Source organism: Mustela nivalis, assembly GCF_964662115.1.
Source record: "Mustela nivalis genome assembly, chromosome: X".
Classification (NCBI taxonomy): domain Eukaryota; kingdom Metazoa; phylum Chordata; class Mammalia; order Carnivora; family Mustelidae; genus Mustela; species Mustela nivalis.
The window spans coordinates 54,380,623-54,396,673 of record NC_139040.1 but is presented as its reverse complement, the minus strand read 5'-3'; the positions used below and the strand labels follow the sequence as shown (position 1 = coordinate 54,396,673).

Genomic DNA, 16,051 nt, shown 5'->3' with positions numbered 1-16,051 from the left:
ATTAGTCTTTTGGGGGAGGTGTCTACCTCCATGGGACTGAGGCAAGCTTGACTGAGAATGTCAGTGCTGCTAGATATCAAGGAGGTGGCCCTTGGTGTAAGGAAGTTAGGCAGTCAGAGTCCACATTGTACTACTTTCTGCAGGTGGCTCTGTGTTTATGCTGATGGGCTGCAGAGGCAAATGTTGCCAGCCATCTCCTTTGTTCCCAGAGAAACATCTCTATGAATGTTGCCCCTTGTAGATAAGCTCCAAGAAGAATGAATAATCTTCTCACTTTGTGCCATAGACATTCTTCACAGGGCTATTTCCATGCTGTCTGTACCTGGGTTGTTTGCCTGCCTTCTCTTCAAAAGCAGGGCAGTGCCCTTCATGTTCTCTCTCAGTCTAGCTCACTGACCTTTAGGGTAGCTGGGCTTTGGGACACTTGGTTGAAATAACTCATGAAATTCAGCCACACTCATTTTCTAACCCAATGGCTTTGGGGAAACTTTTCTCCTTGTGGATTCTTCTGTGTGTTCCTATCTCTCACGTCCTTCTCTGCCACCATGGTTCCCACTCTTCTGCAATACCTGTGATACATTTCTCTCCAAAACCACTTGTCATTTCTTCCTACCTTCTTTGATTATAGCCTTTTCTCTCACCTTTGTTGTGGAGTTTGTTCTGTTAGCTTTTAGGTCTATTTCTTGGGTATTTAAGATGATTTTGTAGCTATTGAGTTGTGTTCATGGGAGGACAGGAGCCTAAGGTCCTCCTATTTCACCTCAAAACCACTTGTCATTTCTTCCTACCTTCTTTGATGTAGCCTTTTCTCTCACCTTTGTTGTGGAGTTTGTTCTGTTAGCTTTTAGGTCTATTTCTTGGGTATTTAAGATGATTTTGTAGCTATTGAGTTGTGTTCATGGGAGGACAGGAGCCTAAGGTCCTCCTATTTCACCTCCATCTTCCCTCTCTTTAAGTGCAGTTTAAAAAATTTCTATAGATCTCCTACAAAGCTTGGTCAATAAAGTGCCTTGCTTATTGTGGGTTCTGGAAAAATATTAACTGTTTAGCCCTATGAAATGTTCATGGTGTTTAAAATAGATGATGTTGTAATGACATTTGTTTGTATAAATTTAGGTTTGGACTTTGTGGTTGAATGTTTTAAAATTTCATTTATTCTTAAAAATTTCAGTTGTTAGTTTTAATTAACATATGAATCGAGGGACAGGAGAGTTAGAGTAGAATGTTCCTCTGAGTGTGTGATTTGTTTCTATAAAAGTAATATTAAGCCTTTCTAGTTTTTTCATAGTTTACATGGCTAAATATGTGGCATATGAAATGTTACATTTTGCATGGGGCTCATGTTCCATGTATTTGATGACTTTGTGCTAGATTCCTGATGACTGAATGCGATGTGTGTATCTATATTCCAGATACTGTTTGATTACTACTTAACAAATATAATAATTTTGTCTTTAACAAAGGTTGATATGTGAGCAGGAAAACAACTAGATACATGAAATATAAAAAATCCAAAGGTATTGAGCTATGGATTTGGGAAGAATTTTATTATGTTAGTCATGATCACTCTCCAGTTCACATTGTGGAACTTTTCTTCTAATGAGTTATTACATTTATCTATTTTCAGTAGCTTTCATATATTGAACAGATTTAAAGCTCATAAGGTTTTAAATAAATACATATGTTTTTAAGTCCAATGTGACAGAGAGGATTTAGCTCAGTCTTTGGGTGCATTACCACAAAATGGTACTATGATTTGGTCCTTCAGAGCTTTGATCAGGCAAACTCTTGTTGATATTAACTCCACAAGGCACATTTTTTGACAGTAGATTAGTTTTGGTTTATGATGACAATTTGCTAAGGGAGGTAACCCTCATCTTTGATGAGCTCCACAATTGTTCTAGAAAACTTCTTAGTAGCTCTACAGATCAATAGGCTTTGAGATTAGGGAATCATCCATGGTTTGTGACAAAAGTATAATTGGAGTACTTTCACTATGCTTAAACTTGAAGTTCTCAATCAATCAATTATACTACCCCAAAACAAACTAATGAAACCAAAATAAAGTGAAAATTCATCATCCATAAATAAGTAGGAGGAAATAACTGCATACCAACCCAAGTCTGTCACCTGAGCCTCAGACTATATGTTCATACCCTTACTGGGTATCTAGATGTCCCAAAAGCTACTTAAACTCAACATATATAAAATCGAGTCCAATATCTTCATCCTCAATATTTTATCCTCCTCCCTGTGTTCTCTTTCTCAGGGAAAATGGTACAACAACCAAACTAGAAATCTGGAAGTCATTATTAACTTTTCACTCAAGTAAACAATCAACTTATCCTATACATTTTATCTTTAAACCCTGTCATATCTGTTTTCTCCCCACTGTTCTCACTGCCAATACCATAAAAATGTTCTTCATTATTTTCAGTCAACAACTGAATACTCTTTAGTGGATTTTAATTGCCCTTTATGTAAGCTCCCTCCATCTCTATTGGGTTATAATTTACAAAGAGTAAATCTTGCCATTTTTTATGTAACATGAAAAGAATTTTATCAATTGTATGCAGCAATAAAAGCCATAATCCAGATATAGATGACTTCCTACCCCTTGTACTTAGTCATCCTAATCTCAGGCAGTCATCCATTGATTTGCTCTCTTAGTAAAGTTTTATCTTGGAATTATGCATTATGTAATCTTTTGCTTATACCTTTTTTCATACAGCATAATCTTTTTGAGATTTATCCATGACATTGCCTGCATCAATAATTCATTAAATTTTGCTGTATGGGTATAACAAAATTTGATTATCCATTCACTAGTTGATGATGATTTCCTTGTTTGCTAATATAAAGAATAGTGCTATGAGTTTATGGTGTTATACTTATAGGCACTTGGACATATATTTTCATTTCTCTTGAGTAAAAACTAGGAATAGGATTTTTGGGTCATATGGTAAGCATATGTAACTTTAGAAGAAAACTTCTAGGGGGTAACTGGGTGGCTCAGTGGGTTAAGCCTCTGCTTTTGGCTCAGGTCATGGTCTCAAGGTCTTGGGATTGAGTCCTACATCGGGCTCTCTGCTCAGCAGGGAGCCTGCTTCCCTCTCTCTCTGCCTGCCTCTCTGCATACTTATGATCTCTCTCTGTCAAATAAATAAATAAAATTTAGAAAAAATTGATTAAGTGACTCAACTAATTTGCAGTACCACCAATAACATAGGAGTACCATTTGCTCTACTGGATTGTTGTTCCTTTGTAAATATTTAATTAAATTTAGCAGTGAGGCCATTTGTGCTTTGCATTATGATGTTGATAAGTTTTTAAATTAAGATTTAACTTATTTACTATAGATATATTCATGTTTTCTCCTTCTTAGATTAGTTTTGGTAATTATAAGATGTTTCTTCATCTGACTTTTGAATGACTCTTCATCTCATTCATCACAACATTCCCTCCTCATGTGTATATATATACATATATGTATATGAAAGACCCTCAGATCCCCTTACCCAAGAATTCAACACTGCCACAGGATGCAAACAGCAAGAGATTCTTTATTGTAGCACAGGCGCCTGCGGGTGGTCAGCAGCTCCTGCTAGCTGAGCACACCTGGCTGGGGTGGTGCAGGATTTTTATAGACAGGTACATACAAGTCCCGGATGGGACGGGGCCGATTGGCTGACAATTTGAACATTTGAAAAAAGGCATACTTGGTGTTAGTGGATTGGCTTTGGAAGACCCCCGCGCGCGCGAAAGAGAAAGGCGGAAAGGGGAAACAAAGAGGGGAAGTTTGACCTTATTACTCAGCAGAAAGACATCCTGTCTACGTGACCTATGTGACAATGCAGCCCCCTTGCCTATGTGACCATGCCTCGGCTATTAGGAGAAGGTATCTTGTTCAAACAGGAGACAAGTGTCATGCCCTAAAAGCCAAGCAGTTACAGAAAGGCAAAAGAGCAGTTACATTGAATTCAACCCTGGGGGAAGGGTCTTTTCACTGCAAGGGGAGGAGGGGTACTCTTACACAACAAAAGAGCAGTTAATTAGTTAACGACGGGGGGGGGGGGTCTTTCATACACACACACACACACACACACACACACACAGATTGTAGTCACCTGAACATGCCATACTGGTTTAAACCACCTTTACACAAATTTATTGATCTGTTTGTTTGGAGTGTTATGCCCTGGGCTTCACATAACTAATTATAATTTTTTTAGTGCTAATCTCAGGAAACTCCCTTTTACAGGGAAAGCTTTAGTGATTTTACTTGGTGTTTCCTTTTCCCAACCTTTCCATTCCCACTGTGAGCTGTCTTAATTGTTCTTCCTTTGAACTCCCAGATTACATGTGTATACTGTAAGTGTAGCCTTTCTTATGTATGCTAAATGTCTTTTCCTTCTTCTCTTATTATACTTAGGTTACTGAGGTCAGGGACCTTGAGTTTTATCTCTGTATTTTTTGTGTCAAGCACAAAGAAAATGTTCAACAATCATTAGAAGGAATGGAAGACACAAGGATGGATGGATGGATGGATGGATGAAAGGAAGGAAGGTAAAAAGAAGGAAGGAAGGGAGGAAGAAAGGAAGGAAACAGGGGATGGGGAAAAAGAAGAAAAGGGAGGGAGAGAGATAAGATATTTTCAATAGAGCTCACCATTGTTAATTTTAACTGGAGACAAGAGAGCAGAAAAGTGTGTGCTCCTTAAAAGAGGCCTGGATCTGATTCACTTTCACCATTTATATCATAAGTTGAGAAACCAAGTCTATGAAAACATCTGCCATCATCATTAATCCTTCAGGGTACTCTTATGCATTATGAATATTTAGAAATAAAATTCATGTGAAGGAATTCAGGAACACAGCTTAAAGGAGATTTTGTTTGATTTATTTAGCTTAGTTCCAGTTATCTAACATACAGTTAATCAAACAGTTATCTAACATATAGTTATCTAACATACAGTTACCTGAACATGCTATATTGCTTATGTATGTAATATTAGTTTCAAGTGTTCACCATAGTAATTCAACATTTCAGTATCTCACCCTGTACTCATCATGACAAGTACACTCCTTAATCCCTCTCATATATTTAAACCATCCTTCCATTCCCTTCCCTCTGAGAGCTATCAGTTTATTCTCTAGTTAAGAGTCTGTTTCTTGGTTTGCCTACCTCTCTCTCATTTTTCTCCCTTGGCTCATTTGTTTTGTTTCTTAAATTCCACATATGAGTGGAAGTATATGGTATTTGCTTTTCTGTGACTGACTTCTTTTGCCTATCCTTATACTTTCTAGCTCCATCCATGGTGTTGCAAATGGCAAGATTTCATTCTTTGTTATCGCTGAATAATATCCCATCACAGATATATATCATTTTCTTTATCCGTTCTTCAGTGGTTGGACACCTGAACTACTCCCATATCTTGGCTACTGGAAATAATGTTGATATAAACATTGGGTTGCATGTGTCCCTTTGAATTAGTGTTTTTTGTATTCTTTGGGTAAGCACCCAATAGTATAATTGCCGGATCAAAAGGTAGTTCTATTCCCCCCACGACCCCCCACCCTGCCTCTCAAATTCCTCATGAAGCAAGACGGGACCAGGGAGGGAGACAAACCATAAGAGACTCTTAATCTCAAGAAACAAACCAAGGGTTGCTGGGATGGGGAGGGATAGGGTGGCTGGGTTATGGCCATTGGGGAGGGTACATGCTACAGTTGAGTGCTGTGAATTGTGTAAGACTGATGGTTCACAGACCTGTACCCCTGAAGCAAATGTACATTACATGAGTGCAGTTGCTGGGTCATAAGATAATTCTATTTTTAATGTCTTGAGGAGTCTCCATAGTCTTTTAGAGGATGGCTATACCAGTTTGTATTCCTACCAACAAGTATAAGAGGGTTCCACTTTCTCCACATCCTCACCAACATTTGGTGCCCCCTGTCTTGTTACTTTTAGCCATTCTAATGTGTGAGGTATTATCTTATTGTGGTTCTAATTTGTATTTCACTAATGACAAGCGAAGTTGAGCATTTTTTCGTGTCTGTTGCCCATTTGTATATCTTCTTTGGAGAAGTTTCTGTTCCTGCCTCCGGCCTACTTCTTGGCTAGATTGTTTGTTTTTTAGGGTGTTAAGTTTGATAAGCTCCTTATAGTTCACAGATACCAGCTTTTTACCTGATATGTCATTTGCAAATATCTTCTCCCATTCCATAGGTTGCTTTTTAGTTTTGTTGATTGTTTCCTTTGCAGTGCAAAAGATTTTTATCTAGAAGTCCCAATAGTGATTTTTGCTTTATTTTCCCTTGCCTTTAGAGAAGTTTCTTGCAAGAAGTTGCTTCAGCTGAGGTTGAAAAGGTTGCTGCTTGCATTCTTTTCTAGAGTTTCGATAGATTACTGTCTCACATTTATGTCTTTCATCCGTTTTATTTCTCTTTGTATGTGGCATAAGAGAATGGTCAAGTTTCATTCTTCTGCATGTGGCTGTCCAGTTTTTCCAGCACCATTTATTGAAGAGACATTTTCTTCCATTGGACATTTTTCCCTCCTTTGTCAAAGATTCGTTGACCATAAAGTTGAATATCGATTTCTGGGTTCTCTACTGTGTTCCATTGATCTTTGTGTATGTTTTTTTGCCTGTACCTTGCTGTTTTAATGAACACAGCCCTGTAACATAGCTTGAAGTCAGGCATTGTGATATCCCCAGCTGTTTTGAATATTTATTTATTTATTTATTTAAGATTTCTCTTTTTAAAATTAATTTATTAATTTTCAGCATAACAGTATTCATTAATTTTCACCACACCTAGTGCTCCATGCAATCCATGCCCTCTATAATACCCACCACCTAGTACCCCAACCTCCCACCCCCCGCAACCTCAAACCCCTCAGATTGTTTTTCAGAGTCCATATATCTCATGATTCACCCTGCCTTCCAATTTCCCCCAACTCCCTTCTCCTCTCTAATACTCCTTGTCCTCCATGCTATTTGTTATGCTCCACAAATAAGTGAAACCATATGATAATTGACTCTCTCTGTTGACTTATTTCACTCAGCATAATCTCTTCCAGTCCCATCCATGTTGCTACAAAAGTTGGGTATTCATCCTTTCTGATGGAGGCATAATACTCCATAGTGTATATGAACCACATTTCCTTATCCATTCATCCATTGATACATTCATTCATCTTGGTTCTTTCCATAGTTTGGAGACCATGGCCATTGCTGCTATAAACATTGGGGTACAGATGGCCCTTCTTTTCATGACATCTATATCTTTAGGGTAAATACCCAGAAGTGCAATTGCAGGGTCATAGGGAAGATCTAATTTTAATTTCTTGAGAAATCTCCACACTGCTCTCCAAAGAGGCTGCACCAACTTGCACTCCCACCAACAGTGTAAGAGGGTTCCCCTTTCTCCACATCCCCTCCAACACGTTGCTTCCTGTCTTGCTAATTTTGGCCATTCTAACTGGTGTAAGGTGATATCTCAATGTGGTTTTAATTTGAATCTCCCTGAAGGCTAGTGATGAACATTTTTTCATGTGCCTGATAGCCATTTGTATGTCTTCATTGGAGAAGTATCTGTTCATATCTTCTGCCCATTTTTTGGATATGATTGCCTGTTTTGTGTGTTGAGTTTGAGGAGTTCTTTATAGATCCTGGATATCAGCCTTTTGTCTGTACTGTCATTTGCAAATATCTTCTCCCATTCTGTGGGTTGCCTCTTTGTTTTCTTGACTGTTCCCTTTGCTGGGCAGAAGATTTTGATTTTGATGAAGTCCCAAAAGTTTATTTTGTTTTTTGTTTGTTTGTTTTTTCCTTTGCCTTTGGAGACATATATTGAAAGAAGTTGCTGTGGCTGATATCAAAGAGATTACTGCCTATGTTCTCCTCTAGGATTCTGATGGATTCCTGTCTCACGTTGAAGTGTTTTATCCATTTTGAGTTTATTATTGTGTACGGTGTAAGAGAATGGTCGAGTTTCATTCTTCTACATATAGCTGTCCAGTTTTCCCAGCACCATTTATTGAAGAGACTGTCTTTTTTCCACTGTATATTTTTTCCTGTTTTATTGAAGATTAATTGACCATAGAGTTGAGGATCCATATCTGGGCTCTCTACTTTATTCCACTGGTCTATGTGTCTGTTTTTATGCCAGTACCATGCTGTCTTGGTGATCTCAGCTTTGTAGTGAAGCTTGAAATCAGGTAACGGGATGCCCGCAGGTTTATTTTTGTTTTTCAACATTTCCTTAGCGATTCGGGGTCTCTTCTGATTCCATACAAATTTTTGGATTATTTGCTCCAGCTCTTTGAAGAATACCAGTGGAATTTTTATCAGAATGGCATTAAAAGTACAGATTGCTCTAGGCAGTATAGATTATTCCCTGCATATTCTCAGATCACAATGCTTTGAAACTGGAGCTCAATCACAAAGAAGAGTTCAGAAGGGATTCAAACACCTGGAAGCTAAAGGCTACCTTGATTTGAATGCTTGGATCAACCAGGAGATCAATGAAGAACTGAAACAATTCATGGAAACCAATGAGAATGAAGAAACTTCGGTTGAAAACCTATGGGATACAGCAAAGGCGGTCCTAAGGGAGAAATACATAGCCATTCAAGCCTCCCTCAAAAAAATTGAAAAATCCAGAATACACTAGCTCTCTATACACCTTAAAGAACTGGAGAATCAACAACAAATCAAACCAACTCCCCACATAAAAAGGGAAATCATCAAGATTAGAGCTTAGATCAGTGAGGTAGAAACAAGAGATACAGTAGAACGTATCAATGAAATTAGAAGCTGATTTTTTGAAAGAATTAATAAGATTGATAAACCATTGGCTACACTAATCCAAAAGAAAAGAGAGAAAGCCCAAATTCATAAAATTATGAATGAAAAGGGAGAGATAACAACCAACACCAAGGAAGTAGAAACAATCATCAGAAGTTATTATCAACAGTTATATGCCAATAAGCTTAGTAACCTAGATGAAATGGATGCATTTCTGGAAAACTATAAACTCCCAAATTTGAACCAGGAAGATATCGACAACCTCAATAGACCTATATCTAGTAACGAATTTGAATCAGTGATCAAAAACCTCCCAAAAAAACGAGCCCAGGACCTGACGGATTCCCTGGGGAATTCTACCAATCTTTCCAAGAAGAAATAACACCTATTCTCCTGAAGCTTTTTCAAATAATTGAAGCAGAAGGAATACCTCCAGACTCTTTCTATGAAGCCAGCATTACCCTGATCCCCAAACCAGGCAAAGACCCTACCAAAAAGGAGGATTTCAGACCAATATCACTGATGAATATGGTGGCTAAGATTCTCAACAAGATCCTAGCAAACAGGATCCAACAACACATTAAAAAGATTATCCCCCATGACCAGGTGGGATTCATCCCTGGGCTACAAGGATGGTTCAACATTTGCAAATCAATCAATGTGATAGAACAAATTAATATCAGAAGAGAGAAGAACCACATGGTCCTCTCAATTGATGCAGAAAAAGCATTTGACAAAATCCAGCATCCATTCCTGATTAAAATGCTTCAAAGAATAGGGATAGAGGGAACATTCCTGAACCTCATCAAATCTATCTATGAAAAACCCACAGCAAATATCATCCACAATGGAAATAAGCTTGCAGCCTTCTCGTTGAGATCAGGAACAAGACAAGGATGGCCACTTTCACCACTCTTGTTCAACATAGTATTAGAAGTCCTAGCAACATCAAGCAGACAACAAAGAGAAATAAAAGGTATCCAAATTGGTAATGAAGAAGTCAAACTCTCTCTCTTTGCAGATGACATGATTCTTTATACAGAAAACCCAAAAGACTCAACCCCCAAACTACTAGAATTCATACAGCAATTCAGCAATGTAGCAGGATACAAAGTCAATGTGCAGAAATCAGTGGCTTTCTTATACACTAACAATGAAAATACAGAAAGGGAAATTAGAGAATCGATTCCATTTACTATAGCACCAATTACCTTAAGATACCTGGGAATAAACCTAACCAAAGAGGTAGAGGAACTCTACTCGAGGAACTACAGAACACTCATGAAAGAAATTGAAGAAGACACAAAAAGTTGGAAGACCATTCCATGCTCTTGGATCAGAAGAATAAACATTGTTAAAATGTCTATATTGCCTAGAGCAATCTATAATTTTAATGCCATTCTGATAAAAATTCCACCAGTATTCTTCAAAGAGCTGGAGCAAATAATCCAAAAATTTGTATGGAATCAGAAGGGACCCCGAATCACTAAGATTTCTTTTCAGTGTTCCATAATTCATTGTTTATGCACCACACCCAGTGCTCCATGCAATACATGCCCTCCATAGTACCCACCACAATCTCACCCAACCTGCCACCCTTCTCCCCTCCAAAACCCTCAGTTTGTTTCTCAGAGTCCACAGTCTTTCATGGTTTGTCTCTTTTTTCAACATTCCTCTGGCTATTCAGGGTCTTCTCTGGTTCCATACAAATTTTAGGATTGTTTGTTATACTTCTGTAAAAAAGTTGATGTTATATTAATAGGGATTGATCAAATGTGTAGATTTCTCTGGGTACCAAAGATAGTTTAACAATATTTATTCTTCTAATCCATGAATATGGAATGTTTTTTCTATCTCTTATTGTCTTCCTCCATTTCTTTCCTAAGTATTCTGTAGTTTCTAGGGTATAGATCTTTTACCTCTTTGATTAGGTTTTTCCTAGTTATCTTGTGGTTTTTGGTGCTGTTGTAAGTGGGATCTATGCTTTAATTTCTCTTTCTTCTGTCACATTGTTTATATAAATGCAACTTATTTTTGTGCATGGATTTTGTATCCTGTTATCTTGCTGAATTGCTGTATGAGTTCTAGCAATTTTGGGGTGGAGTCTTTTGGGTTTTTCACATAAAGTTTTACATATCATCTGTGGAGCGTGAGAGTTTAACTTATTCTTTGCCAATTTGAATAATTTTTATTTATTTTTCTTGTCTTATTTTTGAGGCTAGGTACTATGTTGAACAACAGTGGTTAGAGTGAGCATCCCTGCCATGTTCTGACATTAGGGAGAAATGTTCTCAGTTTTTCACTATTGAGAATTATATTCACTGTGGGTTCTTCATAGATGGCTTTTATGATATTGAGGTTTGTTACCTCTATCCCTATACTTTGAAAAGTTTTAATCAAGAAAGTATGCTCTATCTTGTCAAATGATTTTTCTGCATCAATTGAGAGGATATTTTCTTTTATTAATGTGCTTTAGTATGTTGATTTATTTGTGAATGTTGAACCACCCTTAATCCCAGGAGTAAATCTCACATGGTCTTGGTGAATAAATATTTTAAGGTATGTTGGATCCTATTGGCTAGTATTTTGTTGAGTATTTTGGCAACCATATTCATCAGGGATATTGGTATGTAATTCTCCTTTTTGATGGAGTCTTTGTCTGGTTTTGGGAGCAAGGTAATGCTGGCCTCATAGAATGAGTTTGGAAGTTTTCCTTTCATTTGTATTTTTAGAAACATCTTCAATAGAATATGTATTATTTCTTCCTTAAATGTCTAGTATGATTCCCCTGTGAAACCATCTGGTCCTGGACTGTTATTTTTTTGGGAGGTTTTTATTATTGCTTCAGTTTGCTATTTATTGGCTTACTCAGATTTTCTATTTCTTCCTATTCCAGTGTTGGTATTTTGTAAGTTTCCAAGAATGCCCCCATTTCTCCAGATTGCCTAATATGTTGATATATTTTTTGAATTGTCTGTTTCCTTTCTATTTGTCATGATCTCTCCCCTTTCATTCATGATTTAATTAATTTTGGTCCTTTTCTTTTCTTTCAAGTAAGTCTGGCCTGAGGTTTATCAATGTTTTTAATTCTTTCAAAGAAGAAACTTTTAATTTTGTTTATTTGTTCTACTGTTCTTCTGATTTCTATTTCATTGATTTCTGCTCTAATCTTTACTATTTCTTCTTCTTGATTTAAACTTTATATATTGTTATTTTTCCAGCTCCTTTTGGTATAATGTTAGTGTATTTGAGATCTTTCTAATTTTTTGAGAAAGGCTCATATTGCAATGTACTTCCGTGTTAGGACTGCCTTTGCTATAGCCCATAAGTTTTGATCAGATGTGTTTTCATTCTCATTAGTTTCCATTATTTTTTTTTTTTTTTTTTTAAAGATTTTATTTATTTATTTGAAAGACGGAGATCACAAGTAGGCAGAGAGGCAGGCAGAGAGAGAGAGAGAGGGAAGCAGGCTTCCCGCGGAGCAGGGAGCCCGATGCGGGGCTCGATCCCAGGACCCTGAGATCATGACCCGAGCCAAAGGCAGCAGCCCAAACCACTGAGCCACCCAGGCGCCCCAGTTTCCATTATTTTTTAAAAATTATTTTTAGTTTCCTGATGGACCCATTTATTCTTCAGTAGGATGCTCTTTAACCTCCAAGTGTTTGAGTTCCTTCTAAATTTCCTCTGGTGTTTGAGTTCAAGTTTCAAAACATTGTGGTCTGAAAATATTCAGGGAATAATCTTAATCTTTTGCTATCAGCTGAGAACTGATTTGTGATTCAGTATGTGATTTATATTGGAGAAAGTTTCATGTGCTCTTGAGAAGAATGAATATTCTGTTCTTTTAGGATGGGATGTTCTATATATATCTGTGAAGTCCATTTGGTTCATATGTCATTCAGAGTCCTTGTTTCTTTGTTGGTCTTCTGGTTAGATTATCTGTCAGTTGTTGTGAGTGGATGTTGATGTCCCCTACTATTAGTGTATTATTACCAATGTGTTTCTTCTTGTTGGTTATTAATTGGTTTATATAATTGGCTGCTCCCGTGTTGGGGGCATAAATATTTACAATTGTTAGACCTTCTTCTTGGATAAACACTTCAAGTATGATACTTATCTTCTTTTACTACGGTCTTCAGTTTAATATCTAATTTTTCTCATGTGCGGATTGCAGCCCCAGCTTTCTTTTGAGGTGCATTAACATAGTAAATATTTCTCTACCCCTTCACTTTCAGTCTGGAAGTGTCTCTAGGTCTAAGATGAGTCTCTTATAGACAGCATATGGATGGGTCCTGCCTTTTCATCCAATTTTCTACCCTATGTCTTTTGACTGGAGCATTTAGCCCATTTACATTCAGAGTAACTATTGAAATATATGAGTTTAGTGTCATTGTCTTGCCTGTAAAGTCCCTGTTTCTGTAGATTGTCTGTGTTTTTTTTTTTTCTTTTTTCTCATCTATGTTACTCTTGGGTCCTCTCTTCACTTACAAGAGCCCCTTTAATATTTCTTGCAGGGTTCATTTAGTGATCACAAATTTTCAGTTTCTGTTTATCCTGGAAGATTTTTCCATTCTGAATGATAGCCTTGCTGAATAAAGTATTCTTTGATTCATGTTATTCCCATTTATTACCTTGAACATATCATGTCATCCCTTTCTGGCCTGCCAAGTTTTTGTGGATAGGTATGATGTCAGTCTGATGTTCTTCCCTCTGTAAAGATCCTCTTGTTTTGAGCTTCTCTCAAGATTCTCTTTTTCTCTATAGTTTGTAAGCTTCTGGGATGCCTGGGTGGTTCAGTCATTAAGCATCTGCCTTCCTCTCAGGTCATTATCCCAGCATCCTGGGATAGAGCCCTGCATCAGGCTCCCTGCTCAGCAAATCTGCTTCTTCCTCTCCCTGTGCTTGCTGCTCCCCCTGCTGTGCTTTCTCCATGTTAAATAAACACATAAATAAAATCTTTGAAAAAATTAAAAAGTGTCTTAAAAAGGAAGAGTTGATAAAATAAGAAACTAGTTAAAAAGGGGATAAAAGAATTGGAAAAATTAGGACTAAAGGATAAATGAATCATGAGAAAATTCATGAAGCTCTGTATACTATTTGCACCACACTGGAGATTTACAGTCTTGTGGGATCTGTAAACTTGTACATCTGCTCTTCTAGGGGAGGGGCCTGCTGTTCTGCTCCTCAGGTTTCTTTTCCTGGGCAGAGTTGCACCACTCCTTGCCAGAGGGTTGAATTCAGGTTATGCTGGTCTTCTGTGTGGCTTTTTTTTTTTTTTCTTGAAGGCTTTCTGTGCCTCTTTAGAGGATCAGAATAAAAATGACCATGCCCTGATCTCTAGCCTCAGAACCTAAAGATCAGAGTCTCTCCTTCTCAGTAAATACTCTGAGACAAACAATCTCCACTTTTGTTTGTGCTAACCTCTGCAGACTCCTGTGGTGTGTGCCCATGGCTGTCCTGCTGGGAGGAGTCTGAGGATACTGCGCTAATGCCCTTTGTAGGGCCTTGGCACTGAGAGCTGTCATGGGATGATGCACATACTTGCTCCACTACTCCCAGGGGATTGTGGAGGGTCCCTGAGTATCATTCTACTTCTCAGTGCCCAGGCAGAGAGTGGCCATCCAATTGGGCTTGGCTTGCAGTTTTGGTGACTGAGTTGAGAGCCCTTACCCACCTCCACCCCTACCCCCTACTCAGCTAACTGACAGTAACCAGTTTCCTCACTCTACTGCTTGGGCACCTTACTGGCTCAGTCACCCCTGTTAGTTTTGTGACCCCTGGGATGCTGAAACCACATTGACCTACTTAGAATTCTGCCTCTTTCATCCCATGAGCCCCTTTCATGCAGGGATGTCTCTCACTGGAGCAGATTTATAACAGTTCCGATTTTGTCATCTGGGACTACATCATTTTCTGGTAGCCGACTTTTGGAGGCTCCCTCCCCTCTCCATTTATGTTCCAATATCTCCCTTCAGATTCACTTCTCCACCCCTCCTGCCTTGCAAAAAGCAGACACTTTTCTACTTATAAAGTTCCAGATATTTTTTTCCGTACATCTCAGGCTGAATTCATGGGTGTTTAGAATGGTTTGATAGTTATCTAGCTAAATTAAAGAGGCCAAATGAAATTAGGTCCCCTACTCTTCCACCATCTTGCTTCCTCCCCAGCTCTCTCATTTTCAAGGTCCCCCAATATGCTACTAAATCAGTATGAAAAGATCTGTTTCTTGTTTTCCCCCAGCATTTTATAAACTGCCAATTTCATGTTGCGATTCCACATATGCTGCTGTGCTCTTATGGGTGGCAGTCCTGCTATGGCTCTCCCTTCTTAGTTTGTTTCCTATAGTCAAGAGTTTCATAGTTTGCCTCTCTCTGTTTTTTTTTTTAACTTATTTTTCCTTCCCTTCCCTTATGTTCATCAGTTCTGTTTCTTAAATTCCATATATGGATGAAATTATATAGTATTTTCTTTCTCTGACTTATTTCACTTAGCATAATACCCTCTAGTTCTATCTACACTCTATCTAAATTTTGCAGATGACATGTCATTTTTTTGATGTCGGAATAATATTCTTCATATCTATCTATTTATCTATCTACACACACACACACACACACATCTTTATCCATTCATCTGTTCATGGACATCTGGACTTTTTTTCATATTTTGGTCATTGTGGGTATTGCTGCCATAAACATTGGGGTACACTACTTTATTTTAATACAAAAGAATGTAATTATACTGTGGGGGCTGGCATATTTTCAGAGATTACTTGTCATATTTTCATTTATTTGGTTCCTCAATGTATAAGCAAGAGAACAGTAAAAGGTACAAAGAAAATGAAATCATTTTCTCCCTCCTCTCTCCCCTTTCCTTCTAAGGTAATTCTCACAGGGAAGACAGCTCATCCTTTTGCAGAAGTCCCAACAATACATTCACTAGAAAGTAATTTCTTCAAGTATTTCACAGTGCTTTATCTGACAATGTTATTTTCTATGGAATTTAATATTTATTTAATTATTTTGTAGATTTTTAAACTATCCATTGTAAGACAAACTAAAAAAAAAACAAAAACGAGTTGAACATTACTTGAACATTACTTGGTAAAGAACATTGTACACAGATTAGATAAGGGATTTCTTTTGGTTTGTTCTATGAAGCATAGGTCTGTTAAAGAAATGCATCCAGCTTTAAATTACATTAAGAAATGGTCCTAATTTTAAAAGGGATTGTTCTGGT

At 37.7% G+C, this 16,051-nt stretch overlaps 1 protein-coding gene across 5 annotated transcripts in view; it reads left to right on the top strand.

Annotated features, from left to right (window-relative positions):
- DACH2 (dachshund family transcription factor 2) overlaps nt 1-16,051 on the top strand; it is a 904,655-nt gene that overhangs the window by 598,295 nt on the left and 290,309 nt on the right. The window lies entirely within an intron of this gene.